At 38.7% G+C, this 17825-nt stretch overlaps 1 protein-coding gene and 1 long non-coding RNA gene across 7 annotated transcripts in view; one reads left to right on the forward strand and one right to left on the reverse strand.

Annotated features, from left to right (window-relative positions):
• Nucleotides 1–2630: 2630 nt before the first annotated feature.
• On the reverse strand, nt 2631–13909 carry LOC309846426. Its single transcript, XR_014301934.1, has 3 exons — nt 13327–13909; nt 12063–12121; nt 2631–2816 (listed from the first exon to the last, which is right to left on the reverse strand). It is a non-coding gene; the product is annotated as an uncharacterized lncRNA (long non-coding RNA).
• The window catches only part of CNTRL (centriolin), a 90563-nt gene continuing 86215 nt past the window's right edge, over nt 13478–17825 (forward strand). For all 6 annotated transcript variants that reach the window (XR_014301931.1, XM_082695306.1, XM_082695307.1 and 3 more), the window contains exon 1: nt 13478–14112. The gene's annotated coding sequence lies outside the window, so the exon portion shown is untranslated. The remainder of the gene's footprint in view (nt 14113–17825) is intronic.

A 17825-nucleotide genomic window follows, 5' to 3' on the forward strand; every position in this document is an offset into this window, starting at 1 on the left:
GCATTCGGTATACCCATTAGAACCTAATCTGCCTTCCTTCCCTTGAGATAATTTGTAAGAAGAAATTTACTGGAAGAAGACTGAAACCGTTTCCAATGGAAACATGGGAGAAAAACATTACTAGGTGGACTTTGCAATCCCGTTCATAATTTTCTATGTTAATATGAAACTGAAATATTATTTATAAAATATGATATTGAGAATAAGTGGGATTTTTTCATGTTAAAATTCATCTTCTTGTATTAATTTTAAGTTCACTTCAAGTTTTTTAAAAAACCATTTTGATAGAAAACTTGGCATCGGGGTGCCTGGGTGGCTCAGTGGGTTAAGCTGCTGCCTTCGGCTCGGGTCATGATCTCAGGGCCCTGAGATCGAGTCCCGCATCAGGCTCTCTGCTCAGCAGGGAACCTGCTTCCTCCTCTCTCTCTGCCTGCCTCTCTGCCTACTTGTGGTCTCTCTCTGTCAAATAAATAAAATCTTAAAAAAAAAAAAAGAAAAAGAAAAAAAGAAAACTTGGCATCATTCTAAGGAAGTTCCCTCTACCTCTAAGTTATGCTTATATTTTGCTGATTCTTTGTTTTTATAATGTACAATTTAACCTTTAGTTCACCAACTCTTTTATTTTTGTTGATGATATAAAGTTGGGAATTAACTTCCCCCCCCAAAGATAAGCCACTGGTCTCAATATCATTAAGTGGTCATCCTCCTTTTTCCTAGAAATTAAAATTCCTTTTTTATTATACCTGACTTGTCTGAATTGTAAACATATCTGTCTGTCTGAATGAAAAGAAATCCATTGTCATAGCATGGTGGAATTTTTGTTGCTTTTGAAAAACGATCAGATACAAGTTCTAAATATACGTATAAAAAACTGCATTGGGTACTCCAGATAAATCTTGGTTGTATCTGTTAAAAAAAAAATGTTAACAGAGAAAATATATGATAATCTTAAAATAGCGAAAGCATTTGTCTTTTAGTGAGCTATGAAAGTGATCTGATTTATACACAACAAATGTGAAAATTTTGTAAAATAAAACAGGAAATATATTTTTCTTATCAAATTTAGTTTGGAATAATTACTTCAAAAATTGATCCCAATTTAATGTCTATTAAGAATGACAATCACTAAAAAATTCAATTTTTAAAAGATAAAATAATCAAGTCATTAAGAAAGATCAACAGCTTATCAGTAATAGAGGGGTGAGAGAATGGGCAGATTAATGACTTACCACATGGTAGTATAAATGAACAAAATATCTTATATTTATAGTTCTGTATGGACTTATACTTTGAGACCTTTCTTTTGCTAATGTTTTTCATGTCCATTCAATGTCCATTGGTCATTATATAATTAGTATGTAGCCCTCTTCCAATATTTTACATATGGTCACATATGTAAAAAATATATATTTTATGTTACATATAGTAACATAGTATATAAAATATATATATTTTTATGCTACATATAGTAACATACTTTATGTTACATATAGTAATTAAGGACATGTCTCTAATTTTCCTTGAACGTTGTTCACAAATTCATTTGAAAGAAAATTTGTTTGATTCAAAATAATAAAAGCCTATAATAAGAAAATAATTAAAGCCTATAAAAATATAAGCACATACTTTAGGAAAAAACTAATTTTTGTAGGAAACAAAGAGGTTAGACTGTTATACATAATTTAGGAAGACTAATCTTCAAATTTTTCTCCATTCACCTCTTGGAAGTTTTTACATCAACAGAATCAAACCTACGTCTATGTCTTTCTCTTCCTCTATTTTTCCTCTGAATATATAAAATTTAAGCATATAAATAATCTCTTTCTAGTATATCGGTCCCCCTTTATGAAAGAGGGGTAACTTCCAAGAGCCCCATTGAATGCCTGAAACCAGGGATAGTACCAAACCTTATGTATAAATACAGTTTTTTCCTATACATAGTATCTATGATAAAGTTTAATTTATAAATAAGGCACAGCAAGAAATTAACAATAACTAATAATAAAATAGAACAATTTATAACAATATGTCATAATAAAAGTTAGGTGCATGTGGTCTGTTTTTTTCTCTCAAATATCTTTACTGTATTGATTCTTCTTGTGATGATGTGAGATGATAAAATGCCTATGTGATAAGAGGATGTAAGGTGAATGACGCAAGTGTTATGACATAGTGTGAGGCTACGACTGACTTTCTGATGATACATCAGGAGGAGGATCATCTGCTTCTGGGCCACAGCTGACCACAGTTAACTGAAACCCTGGAGAGTAAAACAGCTGATAAGAGCAGACTACTGTATTCATCTTGCAATTTTTAAACAGGTATATGTGTTGGTCACATATGTCATGTCATCAAATCCTTTTACCTTAATAACCTTTATCTGCTTCATATTTATTTCATTTTACATTTCTTTACCTTGTCCTTAAATCAAAAGTGGATTCCCTATTTCACATTTCCCAATTACCTACCTTTATAAACATATGGCATTTATCTCTTATCAACTAGTAAATGCACTTAATATATGATGTAACACATTTTTACACCCACATATGTAAAAATGATCAATATGTGTTATATAAAGAAACATTTGACATATAAAAGAAACTATTATAAGAATACATACAGTTAAGTTTGCAGAACTTTGGAGTTTATTTTCTGGAGCTAAATTACTTTGGCCAAAAGAATATGTAAAACTATTATCAGGATAACTTTTAATAGCCATGGTCACAGCAGATGAGTTTGTGTATTCATGAACTTGAATTACTACATTTTCAGAGGTTCCAACATAGAATACAATAGGTGCTGAGACAACATACCTGTTGAAACAATAAAATATAGTCAATCTGTTAATAAAACATAATTTTTAAAACATTTTTCACTTAGGAGAATTAATTGAAATTAGCAATGTTTCTTATACCAAAAAACATATTTTTTATTTCTCAAAATTTTATTATCTATGATAAGGCCAGGATAGCTTCCTGATAGCATCCCAAAAATGAGATTTCAAGGGTGCCCCAGAAGTAGTTTTGATCAGTTGCAGCCTGGATATGTTTAATAGAGTCCTCTATAAGAAATGCAAATAGGGATTATGCATCAGTCTTTCAAAGAATCCATTTTTAAAAAAGATTTTATTTATTTGACAGAGAGCGAGAGAAAGAGAGAGAACGCACAAGCAGGCAGAGGGGCAGGGAGAGAGAAGGGGGAAGCAGGCTCCCTGCTGAGCAGAGTCCGATGTGGGGCTCGATCCCATGACCCTGGGATCATGACCTGAGCCAAAGGCAGAGGCTTAACCCACTGAGCCACCCAGGTACCCCTCAAAGAATACATTTTTAATCAATAAGTTACTCTTCCCCGGGTCAAGGCTAATGGTTTGGGAAAAACACAACGTTTTAGAATACAAGTCATACATTGCTCACAAAGTACTCATGTAGAAAACAGAGTACTGGCATAGGACAATAGATAAAAGAAGAAATTCAACTGCAGTTTTCAGAAATAGAAAATTTCATGTGGCAGTGATTGAGTTCTGTTTTCTCTAAAGTTATAACCAAAATACATTACAAATGAAAATGGGATCTTTCATGTACGTTTGCTCCAGTGCCCAACTTTTTCCCAAGTAGAAAAAAATATAGACTAAAAATGTTCATGGCTGGGGTAGAATTAAACTGTTGACAGGACCCTTCCTGAACTTGCCCTCCTTTTTCTAAACTCAGCTTGAAGAATTTGGTTGAATTTGTCTTCAGGTTAATTATTAACATTAGGTAGTGGGATCACTGAGAAGGAAACCTAAGAATTTATTTAAAAAAAAATCTTTTAAAATTTTATTTATTTGACAGAGATGACAAGTAGGCAGAGAGTCAGGCAGAGAGAGAGAGAGAGAGGAGGAAGCAGGCTCCACTGAGCAGAGAGCCTGACATGGGGCTCCATCCCAGGATCCTGGGATCATGCCCTGAGCCAAAGGCAGAGGCTTTAACCCACTGAGCCACCCAGGTGCCCTGAAAACCTAAGAATTTAAAGCCCTGAAAACCTAAGAATTTAAATCACAAGCTTTTAATGTCCATAAGTAATTTTGGAATTCGAAGTATAAAGCAGATTGTGACAAGTAAACCAGAAAAGACTCCCAAATGGGAGCATCTAGAAAGATGTTTCAAAGCTGGAGACAGACAAACACTTGGAAGCTGTTCTGGCCCATTTTCTGGGTGTAGATATAGAAGATGCAGTTGATCCCATGACCAGATAACCTTTCCTGGGCTTGGTGCACCCACCCTACAGATGTGAGTGTTGGCTGCTAAAATTTTCCCCTTCTCCAGGTAATTTCCCTCATCCATGGAGGACAGCTTGCCCAGAAATGCTTGGGAAGTTACATCCTCTCTCAAGGATTGGCCCATAGTCAGTAACCGATTCAGGAGCATTGCCTAGCACCCTTGCTTCAAGGTGGGACAACTTGGTGGTACCATGCATGCTAGAGAGCCCCCGTGGGAAAAGGCTAAAACTAGATTTCAGTTGACACCACAACTTTGCTTAACTCCTGCCCTGCTCTGTGCAGCTTCCTTCACAGCTCACGGGTTTTTCTCAAGAGAAGTCTTGCAATGAAGCCACTTGCATGAGAGCCTCCCCATCTCGGGCTCTACGTTCTAAATTTATGGAGCATGGGAAGGGACTATCATCCTGTACCTCATGCAGAATGTCTAAGATATAGAAGTAGTTATGAAGCTTCCCTGGAATGGGCCTGGTTTGAATTGGGGACCATAAGGCCTGTACTGATCCACTTTAGTGCAGGTCTGAAATCCCAAGGCAGCTTCCCAAATGCTGAGATGTTCCCAGGAACTCTAGGACTAGAAATGATTCACCAATGTCAATGACTAGGACATGGCCAAGGGAGATATGAAGCTATTGTTTTCTTAGGCTTTCTCAAATTTGCGTTCAATTGCATGCCTGGTCCCATCCTGAACTGCAAGTCTCTAGGTATAGCTGGGATGCCTAGGGGTTAGATTATTATGTTTTGTAATTGCCTCTTCACTTGACTGTTCTTCTGTCTAGGCTATAAGTTCCAATGAGGACAGTTAATGGGTCTAACATATACAATGGGGACATACCCCAGAGCTTATTACAGTACCCAAGAGCAGTTAGACACTCAAAAAGTTGTTGCCAAATGAAATGAATGAATTTGCAGGTGGGCCAAGAAAGATAATATTGAAGGGAGGTTAAGTGAGATTGTATATGGTCCCGAATGCCATGTTAATGAGTCTGGACTTCATATTTTACGCAATGGGAAACAAACAAGGATATTTTGACCTTACTGCTCTGACTCTGGGGATGTTGGCCATCTCTTTATGACCTACTAATGTTCTTTGTTCCATGAAAAGAATAGAGGTAGTACATTTAATGCAAAGCATTAATGAAATTGTTCTCTAAGGTAAAATGCAAGCAGAAATACATGAAATCCTGAAATGTTAAACATACATTCATAATAGCAACTTTAAAAACAGATACACCACAAAAGTTTTAGATTTTGATAGTGTGTTAAGCAGGAGCTTTACAACTGTAATGCTTGACTTTATAATTTTGTTGGGACTGATGGACTTGTGTGGGTAGTTCATGAACATTCTCATGAAAGTAATGTTGCTGACACATGCACTATTGCAACATATTCTTCTGAAAAGCACCAGTGAGCTAATATTTAAACCATTGACTGAATCTTGAACCATTTCAAGCAGGAGCAATGATAGGAAAATTAGGAAGCAACAATGTACTGAAAAGAATGATTTAATGTAAAAGGACCTTAAGATTGCAGCTGCATAGATCCAGTCCAGCACATTTTCAGAAAAACAGTATCAGAAATACTCTCATCAGAAATGAGAATGAAAAGGGGCGCCTGGGTGGCTCAGTGGGTTAAGCCGCTGCCTTCGGCTCAGGTCATGATCTCAGGGTCCTGGGATCGAGTCGGGCTCTCTGCTCAGCGGGGAGCCTGCTTCCCTCTCTCTCTCTCTCTCTGCCTGCCTCTCCATCTGCTTGTGATTTCTCTCTGTAAAATAAATAAATAAAATCTTAAAAAAAAAAAAAAAAAAAGAAATGAGAATGAAAAAAAAAAAAAGAAATGAGAATGATTTTAACTCTGTTTTAATTTTTGGCCAACTGTTTCAGTAACTGAAGCCATCCAAAAGAAAGAAAAAAAAAAACACTTTATTTCAAGGGCATACTTAACATATGCCTTTTTTTTTCACATAGGCGTCAATATTTAGGCCACAAAAGAACAATGTTCCTCGTTTTGTACTCAGTCTCATGCACAGACTCACATTATCACCAAGAAGAAACAAACACAGTGACAAAGATTTGGAGCCAAAAAAGTGTCTGCTCAAATTTTACACTACTTCGGTACTTCTCAAACAGGCCACAAACATTTGATATTCCCTAATACTGAAATTTTTAGAGTTTTTCCTCTCAACTTTGTGACAGACAAATGGGAAGAAAAATTATACAAGTGGGGTTATCTCAAGGTCTCTCAACCACAGCACTATTGACATTTTGGGCAGAATGACTGCAATAGGCAGCTGCCCTGTACATTATAAGCTGTTTAGCAGTATGGCTGGCCTCCACCCACTAGATGTTAGCAGAATGTTTCCAGCCATGACAACAAAATGTCCCTGACACCACCAAATGTACCCTGGCAGGGAGCAGGGCAAAATGGTCCCTGGTTGAGAATCATTGCTGCATGGTTTAATATTCAAAGGGAGAATGAGGAAAGTATGTACTTGTGTTCCTATCAAAGTTACAGAATTCAGCAGGCTCTTCACTTGAGCTCTTTGGCTACTTTAAATTACCATGGCTAACTTGAATTCCCTTAGTTCACAAACAAGAAAGTCATTATTTCAAAGACCATTTCTCTACTGATGACTTCTAAATTTAGATCTCCAATTGATATCTGAATGTTGGGAGTACCCCAAGGTTCCAGCTTTTTTCTATTTTTTAATGCACATTCATTCACTAAGCAATCTCATGCAATCACATGAATTTGAATATTGCCTATATACATCAATACACCTAAATTTCATTCCCTGGACCATTCTTCTAAGCCTTAGAGTTGTATATCTAACTGCCTTATTCATTATTGCCACTTGGATATGCAATTTGCATCTTAAACTTAATACCTAATCAATGGGTCAAAGAAAAAAATCACAAAGGAAATTGGAAAATACTTTAAGATGAGTGAAAATGAAGACACAACACACCAAAATATATGGGATGAAATGAAAGCAGTACTTAGAGGAAACTCTGTAGCTATAAACACCTACATTAAAAAAGAAGATTGATCTCGGGGCACCTGGCTGACTCAGTCGGTTAAGCATCTGCCTTGGGCTCAGGTCAAGATCCCAGGGTGCTGGAATCCAGCCTGTCAGGCTTCCTGCTCAACAGAGATCCTGCTTCTTCCTCTGCCCCTCCCCCTGCTTGTGTGCCTGAAGCACACACTCTCTCTCTCAAATAAATAAAATCTTAAAAAAGAAGAAAAAGAAAGGTCTTAAATCACAACCTAACCTCCACCTTAAGACAGTAGGAAGAGAAGAGGAAACTAAATACAAAGCAAGCAGGAGAAAGGAAATAATGATAGAAAAACAATAGAGAAAATCAACCTAACCAAAAGTTGGTTCTTTAAAAAGATCAACAAAATTAGCAAATCTTTAGCTAAGCTCGCCAAGAAAAAAGACTCAAATTACTAAAATAATGAATGAAAGAGAAAACATTATTCCTAATATTCCACAAATGGAAAGGAATATAAGGGAATGCTATGAAAAACTGTATGCCATCAGATGAAATTAAAAAAAAAGATGAAATAGAAAAATTCCTAGAAATACATAAACTACTAAAATTGACTGAAGAAGAGACAATCAGAAAAGACCTCTAATAAGTAAAGACATTTGATGAGCAATTTAAAAACAACCCACAAAAAGAAACCCAAGTCCAATGGCTTCACTGGTGAATTTAGATTGAACATATAAAGAAGAATTAATGCCAGTTCTTTTCAAACTTACAAAAAATAGAAGAAGAGGGAACACTTTCCAGTTCATTCTATCAGACCAGTATTACCCTGACACCGAAACCAAAGACATCATAAGGTGTCTTACAGACAAATATCACTTATGAAAATACATGCAAAAATCCTCAACAATATACCACCAAAGCAAATCCAGGATATAAAAAGATTATACACCATGAGGAAGTACGATAAATCCCACAGGAATGTAAGGTTGGTTTAACACCCCAAAATTAATTAATGTAAAATACCGTAATAACAGAATGAAGGGCAAAACCCACATGGTCATCTCAATAGATTCAGAAAAAGCATTTAACCCAAACAAATTCAATATGCTTTCATGATTTAAGACAAAACAAAACAACAAATACTCAATGTGCTAGAAATAGAACTTCTTCAACCTGATAATAGCATCTAAGAAAAATCCACAGTTAACATCATATTTAAATGGTAAAAGATTGCATGCTTTCCTCCTAAGATCAGGAAAAAACAAGGATGCCTACTCTACCCACTTCTAGTCAACATTATACTGGAAGTTCTAGCCAGGACAGTTAGATGAGAAAAATACATAAAAGGAAGGAAAGGAAGAAGTGACACTATCTCTATTTGTAAATGATGTAATCTTGTATATAAAAAATGTAAAGGAATTCACTAAAAAAAAAAAATTAACATTAAGAAATATGTCTAGTCAGGTTGCAGGATACTGGATCTATATACAAAAGTCAATTGTATTTCTATACAGCAATAATGATTAAACTGAAATGAAATTAAGAAAACACTTCCTGGGGCACCTGGGTGGCTCAGTGGGTTAAAACTTCTGCCTTCAGCTCAGGTCATGATCCCAGGGTTCTGGGATAGAGCCCCGTGTTGGGCTCTCTGCTCCGCAGGGAGCCTTTTTCCTCCCCTCTCTCTCTCTGCCTGCCTCTCTGCCTACTTGTGATCTCTCTCTGTCAAATAAATAAAAATCTTAAAAAAATTTTTTTTAAAAATTAAAAAAAGAAAACACTTCCATTTATAATAGCATGAAAGAAAATACTTAGAAAAAAATTCAAAAGAAGTATAAAAGTTTTATTCTGAAAACTATAAAACATGTGGGAAGAATTTAAAGAAAACTTAAATAGAAAGACATTCCAAGTTTACGAGTCAGAAGACTTAATATTGTTAATATTGCAATATGCCCCAAACTGATCTACAGATTTAACACCTAATATGGCTCATCTAGCCCCTTTGGCTGTGGCACTTAATTTATGGTTTTATTGTTCCAACTGTGCTCTAGTCTTGCTGATTTTCTGGTTTCCTGAAGTGACTTTCTCAAGTATCTTTGGTTTTTGACAGGCTGTTTATTCCCTTTGCCTTAGATGCTCTTCCCAGCTTCCTTATGTGAGTAATTCCCATTGGTTGTCTTCAGGTCTCTGCTTACAATCCCTTTTTTTCCCTAAGATATCTTCCTTGATCTACTTTGAAAAGGATAAATGCCTCTTTCTGTGTGTGCCTTGAAGACCATATTCTTTTTTTTTTTTTTAAGATTTTTATTTATTTATTTGACAGAGAGAGGTTACAAGTAGGCAGAGAGGCAGGCAGAGAGAGAGAGGAGGAAGCAGGCTCCCTGCTGAGCAGAGAGCCCGATGCAGGACTTGATCCCAGGACCCTGAGATCATGACCTGAGCCGAAGGCAGTGGCTTAACCCACTGAGCCATCCAGGCGCCCCAATGAAGACCATATTCTTAACTGAGTTTCAACACTTCCTACACAGTTCTATCCATCCCTTTTTATATTCTATTTGTCTGGATTCCCTTAATGAAATGTAGTCATGTCTGGCAGGCAGGGCCGAATCATATTTGCCATATTTACTGAACAAAGGAACTGAACAAATTGAAGAACTCACATGCTGATTTTGTCAAATGATGCTTCTTTCTTTTGTTTCCACCATGAACTAGGGTAATGGTTCTGAGTCTTATGTGCACATTAAAAGTCCTAGGCCATATCGTGGACCAATTAAACCAAGACCTTTTCTGAGCAGGTGGGGTGGGCAGGCATGAGAATTTTTAAGCTCCTCTGATAATTAAATATACAGCTAAGGCTAAACCACTGTACTAGAAGTAGATTCTCTTCTAGGAGACCATCTCCTAAGATTAAAATATTTCAAAGCTACATATAAGCCAGTAGCATTTGGAGGCTGTTCTGGACTTAAATATTCTCTGGTCACATGGGAGAGCCACTCCAACCCTAAAGAGTTGAATAATAGATAACAGCCTTGATTCAGGTGGTATGGTTCAGAGACAGAGGGGTTCAAGGTTTTCCTGAGTGGGGTCTGGTTTGGACCTGAACACAGAGGCCTGTCTAGGCCTTTAGATCTGAACTCATAGGGCAGGCCTCAAATTCTTCAAGTCTCAGTGTCATTACCAACATTGGCACTGGAAATAGCCCAAGGTTAACATGGATAGGATTGTTGTAAATCACTGGAAATTGTAGGCCTTCCTATCTGGACCCAACCCACACATGGATTCACATGGAACACCATCAAGTCTAAAATTCTATTTCATTATCAGAGCATCTTACATTTCTGTATTTCCCACTAGACTGCAATCTCTTTCAGGGTTAAAACTGTGTCTATCTCACTCACCCCTGCATTCCCACAAATCTGGTACGTAATAAGAGTTTTAATACATATAGACAAAACACATAGAGAGGCAAGCAAGCAGAGATGAACAACAATAAAAACAAAAGAACCCAGTATACTGAGAAGAGATTATCAGTGGTTTTGCAAACCAAGTCCTAGGTATTTGGTATTTTGCAGACAGGTCATGCTATGTTATTATATGAAGTTAGGTTATTTTCACACATCAATATTCATAAGTATCTAATGTAAAATTTGCATCTAGACATAGCACATGATTTTATATTGCAAATTACCTTACTATGTGACATAAAAAAGCATTTATTTTATTTTATTTTCTTACTTATTTTATTTAAATTCAATTAGTTAACATATCATGTATCATTAGTTTCTAATGTAGAGTTCAGTTATTAATTCATTGCATATAACACCCAGTGCTCATTATATCACATGCCCTCCTTATTGCCTATCACCCAGTTACCCCATCTCCCAACCCCCTTCCCTTTCCACAACACTGTTTGTTTCCTATAGTTAAGAGTCTCTTAAGGTTTGTTTCCCTCTCTGATTTCATCTTATCTTCCCCCCCTTTCTCTATGGTCCTCTGTTCTGTTTCTTAAATTCCACATATGAGCCAAACCATATGATAATTTTTTCTATGATTGACATATCTCACTTAGCATAATACCTTCCAATTCCATCCATGTCAATGTAAATGTAAGATTTCACAAGAATTTAATGTAAAATACATCTGTAATTTAGTTAAATTTTAAAGTCACAGAAGGAAATGACAATAACAGAAGCTTCTTCCCTAGAATCCTCTAAAGCAAATTTGCAAAATCTTTAAACTGAGTTTCGAAATGAGGCAAGTTCAAACAAACAAAGTAACTTTGCTATCATTAGGAAAGAACTAAGGAACAGCTAAGCAACTCTACTATAGCTAATATTTGTATAATAAATGCAACAGAAGAGAAACAACTTCGTATTTTGAGTTAAATACAAATTAGCATGGAATGAATGAGGTACCCTCACTCCTTTCCTATCCTCATTCTTGCTTTGGGGAGGGAGGTTCTTTTAGCATGCAAAAAGAGGCAGTAAATATTCTAGTTACCTAGAGAAAGGTCTCCCCTCTGACATCGCTAAGGCCCGAGGTCTGTCCAACACCCTCATTGTAGACACTAGTAGAGGGTACTGTATCTGGATGAAGGAGGAAAATTTGGCAATAAGGGACTAGAGAGTATCCATCAAGGTTAACTGGATATGGACTAGCCACAGGAAAAGTATTTTCCACTATCCTCTGGATTTTGTGTGTATTTTTGATGGATTTTAACATTTTTATATGTTTTGTATTTTGTATATTTTGTGTATATTTTTATAACATTACAATGAACCAACACACCATGATTTGATAACAGAACCCACCTGAATATCATTACAGACTGTGAGGCAGAGCACTGAGGTTATGCAATAAATCCAGTTCTCTGGTGAAAAAGAGAAAAAGAAATGAATGTCAAAACAAACAAAAAATGAGAGAACTGAATTTCAGAGATGTACACATTCTAAACTAACAAATATCCATTTAAATGCAATAAAAAATGAATAAATATTCCTTTTAAAATTTAAAATCTGGAGCTTTTTAGGAATTTTGGCTCTTCTACAACTCCAACAGCTTCCTTCTGTGTTGCATAAATAGTAAGAGACAGGTGGGGAGCTTCATTCATGTGAATGTGAATAGTGCCCCCTGTTGGAATCACCCAAACTTCCTATTGAGGTGAATCCACTTCTGACTTGAGGAAAAACTACAAGTGCCCAATGTGGCTTACATATAACCCCTCTTCCCACCTTCTTTTAAATTTCCTTCCAGATTTTTGCACCAACTATAACGATCTACTCAACAACCAGCTGATTGTCATGTTCTTTCTTCCCCTTTTCCTGAGGTTTGCACAAGTTGTTCCCTTTGCCAAGCAAATTCTCCCCCCACTGTCCTACACCTTGACTAAATTCTTTTCCTCTTTTAGGCCTAGGATGAAATATCACAATGGAAAACTTTGCCTAATAACTAAAACATACTGAGAATTTACTATGGGGCAGGCACTTCTCTAAGTTCTTTCACAATTATCAGGAAAACTGTAGGAAGTAGGTATGATTACCCCATTTCATGGATGAGGAAACTGAGGCACAGATAGAAGGAATTTCCAAAACATTGTTACAAAGATGGGACCATGGACTCTCCGATGAATTTAGAAACTGATGGAGAGCAAATGGTTAAGAATGAGGGATTGGGGTATCCTAATGAGGTTAAACATTGTGCTGGGATGGGCGTCTTTTGAACAAAGGACTTAAGATTCGAAGATTATGGTAAAAGAGAGGTAGTAACTGCACTGGACATTTCTGGAGATGGTGCAGCCTTTGGTGGTGGTGGTGGTGGGGGGGGGACACGGTTCAAGCTACAAGCTGGGAAATGGGAGGCTGGAGTGGAGGAGGGTGTCCTTGACGATGTTTTTGGTTTTTCTTAAAGATGCTATGCTTATTTAGAAGCAAGTGTGGGAGGCAGAAGAACAGAAATCGAGAGAATCCCAAGCAGACTCCCCGCTAAGCAAGCAGCCCCACCTGGGGCTCGATCTCACCACCCCAAGCTCATGACCTCAACCGCAATCAAGAGTCTGAGCTCAACCGACAGAGCCACCTGGGCGCCCTGACGATAATTTTTTTTCCCCTTAAATGCACAGTTTCTGGTAAATTCTCTTTAAATAACTGCTGGATGGATGCGGTGAAATGCAGTATTTTCAGGCAAGCCCTAACTGAAGTTTCCTCAGAGGCTTCTCGCTTTTGCTTCTGTCCCCAGAGGAACATTCTCCACAGCCCACGGGAACATTCGCTGTCCAGATTCCCAGGCTGGTCTCGCACCCTAAACCTCAGGTGGCAGCCAGAGTCCAAGCCCGGCGTTTCATCCACGTCTGGCGTCACTGGTCCCTGAAGGCGACGATTCGCCTCAGAAGGAGGCCGCGCAAGGAGAAGCTGCTGCCAGCATCGGAAGGGCGGGAGCTTGGCGGCAGCACGAAATCTGTCCCTCACGTCCGCCTCTGGCCCAGCCGCCCCGTAGAAGCGTGTCCGAGCCTCGGCGTGAGGCAGCGGCGGCTTCGCCTCAAGGAAGGGAGATGAGCAGGTCGGCGGCTGCAGCAGGAGACCTCTCCCCCTCACCCCGCACAGGTTGCACACCTTTAGGAAGCCTCGCGACCCTGAGTACCCGAGGCAGAGGCGGCAAAGACAGCGGGAAGCTGGGCCCCGCCCTCCCAACGGCTCAGGGAGGGGCGTGGCCGCAGCAGGCCCCGCCTACGCCGCGCGCCAGCCCCTGGGCAACCGGCATAACACAATAAAATGGCCGCTGCGTCGCTGGACGCCTAGAGGGAAGAAGCTGCGCGTCCCCAGCTCCGCCTCGTCTCGCCGGCCTGCTCCGCTCGGCTCCTTGGCGGTGAGTGCCAGGCCAGGTTGAGGCCGTTGTCCGGCACCGGGCGGAGCCGTGGGGGCCGGTGGCGAAGGCGGGAAGGCCTGGACCTAGCGTGGGGTGGGCCGGCTGGGGATGGATTTGGGCGCGGGGGCGTGTTCCTGGGAATTGGGATTGGATGAGAAGGAGGGGAGGGCCGGGAACGGGCGTGGAGAGGAGGATGAAAGAGGGAGGTTCGGATGATACCGAGAAGGTCACGCGTGGGGATGGCGGGGGCGCGTGGGCATAGAGAACCGGAGTGTGGGGAAGTGTGGACGTCGGGGTGCGGCGCCGAGAAGGGTGGGGGTCCCGCCACCCAGAGGAGGGGGGAGGGACTGGGGTGTGCCAGGTGTCTGTGGGGAATGACAGGGATAAAGGACGGTTTGAGTGTCGTGTAGTGGTATCGTACGGAGTACATACAGTACATAGACAATGATGAGTTAGGGTGTTGGGAAAAAATGTTAAACGGAAAAGCAAATATTTTGTTGTATAATGATTAAAGGATGGGTGAATTTTCATGTCAAAACTTGGGTTCAAGTCTTGATTCTGCCACCTTGTGTGTTACTTAACCTGCTCTTGACTTTGGGCATGTTCCTTAATCTTCCTGTGCACCTTTTCTCTTTTGCAAAAATAACTTCTGGTTACCTTTGAGTCTACACTATGTCTCAAATTCAATTCTAAGCCCTTCAGGTACTAACTAATTCAGAATTTAAAATAACTTGCATGAGGTAGCCATCTTCAGTTTAAAAGTGATGAAACTGAGGATCAGAGAGGTTAAGTAATTTGCCTAATGTCACACAGTAAATGGAGAAGCAGGATCTGAACTCGGGCTGTTTAGTCCTAGAATCCAAGCTCTTAATTCTCTGTGAAACACTGCCGCTTGTAAAAGAGGTTACTAATTCTGACCTTATACATCATCTGTGAGAATTTAAATTTGCTAATGTCTTTAGAGTGCTTAGTACAGCCCTCTTTTCATTCATTCAACAAATATTTAGTGTACACCAAACAATAGAATCTCTGCTTTCTTGTAGCTTAGAAACAAGCGATAGCCACGTTGTTGCAGAAATGATTATATAATTCTAATTGTAAGATGTTATAAAGGAGATTACTTGGTGCAAAGACCATGTATAAGAGGGAGATATAATCCTTTTGTGCATCTTGAGTGTAGAAACATTACTTTCTCAGTTCTGTTTTTAAAGCCTCACACAGTTCTCAGTGCATAAAAGTTACTCAATAAAATTGAATTACTGAATAAATAAATTAATGGGAAGAGATGGGCAACATGGGCTTTTAGGATACCTGAGTAGAATGGAGAGACATGAGAGGAGAACCCAGGATGTTAATAGAATGTAGAGGGAGGTCGGGGTATTAGAAGGGAAAGGTTAGTAGTTAAGCAATCATATTGGGATAAAGAGGAATGTGTCGAGGTTTGGCTGTTTTGTTGGAGGAGGAGAATAATTTGAAGCAAGAGTATTGGAATGGATTAGGATGTCAAGATATTTGCTAAGATGAGTAGTTTGGGGAATCAGGATGAATATAGAAGTGTTGAGGTAGGGTACTGGAAAGAACTACAGATAAATGGAGGCTAATACAATGTTGGGAAATTGGAACAGAATTTGTGGGGAAACTTGGCAATGAGAATGAGATGAAGGATAGGAGGCAGAGGTTGACAAGCGCAGGATGGGAGGATTGCCTTTGGTGAGGAATGGGAATCATCATATTTGAAAGGACTAGAGAAAGTTAAAGAGTAAGGTATTTAAATGGGTCAGAGGGTATGGGATGAAGTAGAATTGTAGGGAAAATACTGAGATGTGATTAAAAGGCTACAGGATGGAAAGAAGGATAGAAGGATATGGAGGTCAAGAAATTGGGGTAGATTTTTGCATGTTGGAGTGGACTGGGAAGAGAGAGGGAGGGTTTGGGGATAATGGTGGTCTGTCTTATTTGGAAAAGATCAAAGAAGATGGACAATTAGAAGTGTGAGGAAAGGCCTAATAGAGGGGGAGGTATAGTCTCTGAGAAGCTATGTGTCAGGGCAGGGGAGTGACAGGATGGAAGGTGTTTCTTCACGTAATGTATACGTGAAGTAATAATTATATAAATAATTATATAATCATTTCTGCAACAATGTGGCTATCGCTTGTTTCTGTCAGTCATATGACTCTGGTAATCCCATTATTCCAGTAACTTTCTCTTATACTGCAGACCTCCTTCTGGGCCTTCAGAATATGTCTCCAGCTCCGGACTTTTTTGCTTGTTTTGTTTTCTCTTTATTCTACCCCTTCCTACACTCTAGCTGTACCTCTCAACTGTTATCATCATCATCATCTTCTTCTTTTTTTATTGCTTGGTCTTAATGTGATTACAAATGACATCTAGCGTCAGACAATCTCCCCATCTCTCCCTTAAAATTGTAGTTGACCATTTACTACATCTAGGTGCTAGTCTCTGAAATAATGCTAGCCATTCTCAAACACAGTCCAGTTCGCTATTACTGAGTTAGATATTTTATGAGATTGTGATATGTTTCACTGTCCAGGCCTTACAGGAGCTATGGCAACCCAGGGACGGGATCCGGGAATACATTGTGACTTTCACACTATCACTTAATCTTTCATGTTAAAATTTATAAAAGAAAGGAACTGACCTAGATTTCAGAAATCCATTCTAATATGTTTTTTTAATCTATAAATCTAAAGCAGATATTTTCTGATCAAGAGAGGTAACAGAGTTCCTCATAATAGTCTAGTGAAGCCTGAAAGGTCTTAGTCATTACGATGTTATGAAGAGAATTCAGGATGGTTCAGTATTGTAAGAATTTAGAGAGAGGACTAAGATGTGGGATACAGAATAATTGCATTGCCTAAAAATATAAGATGAGCTTTTTTTTTAGCCAAGAAACTAAAAAAATATGTATATATAAAGCATGTCTTTGTAGTATGTGGCAACATCCTATTCTAGTTATATAATTTTCTATCCTGTTACAGGGTAGAAAAAGATATATACACAGAAGTGAGAGTTGGTCCCTGTCACTCCCCTCTTTTATTTTTATTATCTCCTGCCTTCATGAAACCTACATTTAACTCAGGAATAAATATATTTAATTTTATTTGTTTATTTATTTACACAATTTTATTTTTAAAACACATGCCTCTTAGCTATCCTCAAGTTTGAGTATATATATATATATATTTTTTTTTTTTTTAAAGATTTTATTTATTTATTTATTTGACAGACAGAGATCACAAGTAGGCAGAGAGGCAGGCAGAGAGAGAGGGGGAAGCAGGGTCCCTGCTGAGCAGAGAGCCCGATGCAGAGGTCAATCCCAGGACCCTGGGATCATGACCTGAGCCAAAGGCAGAAGCTTTAACCCACTGAGCTACCCAGGCACCCTGAGTATATTATTCTTATTTAGAAAGAGACACCCTTACAAGTCAGTACAGAATCAGTATTACTTAGAGATTTGTTTCCATGGCAGAGTGGTGTGATAGTAGCGATAGAAGTTTTTGCCACACTTGGGAAATTAGGACCAAAAGCTTTGTCACTGGCATAAAGAGCAGTTACGTGAATTGGAGGTGGCTTTTCTGATCTATATGGATAGTTTATCATGAAAAAATGAGAGAAACTAAGGACACATAGAAGTTTGCAGTTTAAAGTAAACTGGACTTTTGGCACAGGGCAGTTGGCCATACTGTAATATT

Source organism: Mustela nivalis (genome assembly GCF_964662115.1).
Source record: "Mustela nivalis genome assembly, chromosome: 13".
In the NCBI taxonomy this organism is placed as follows: Eukaryota; Metazoa; Chordata; class Mammalia; order Carnivora; family Mustelidae; genus Mustela; species Mustela nivalis.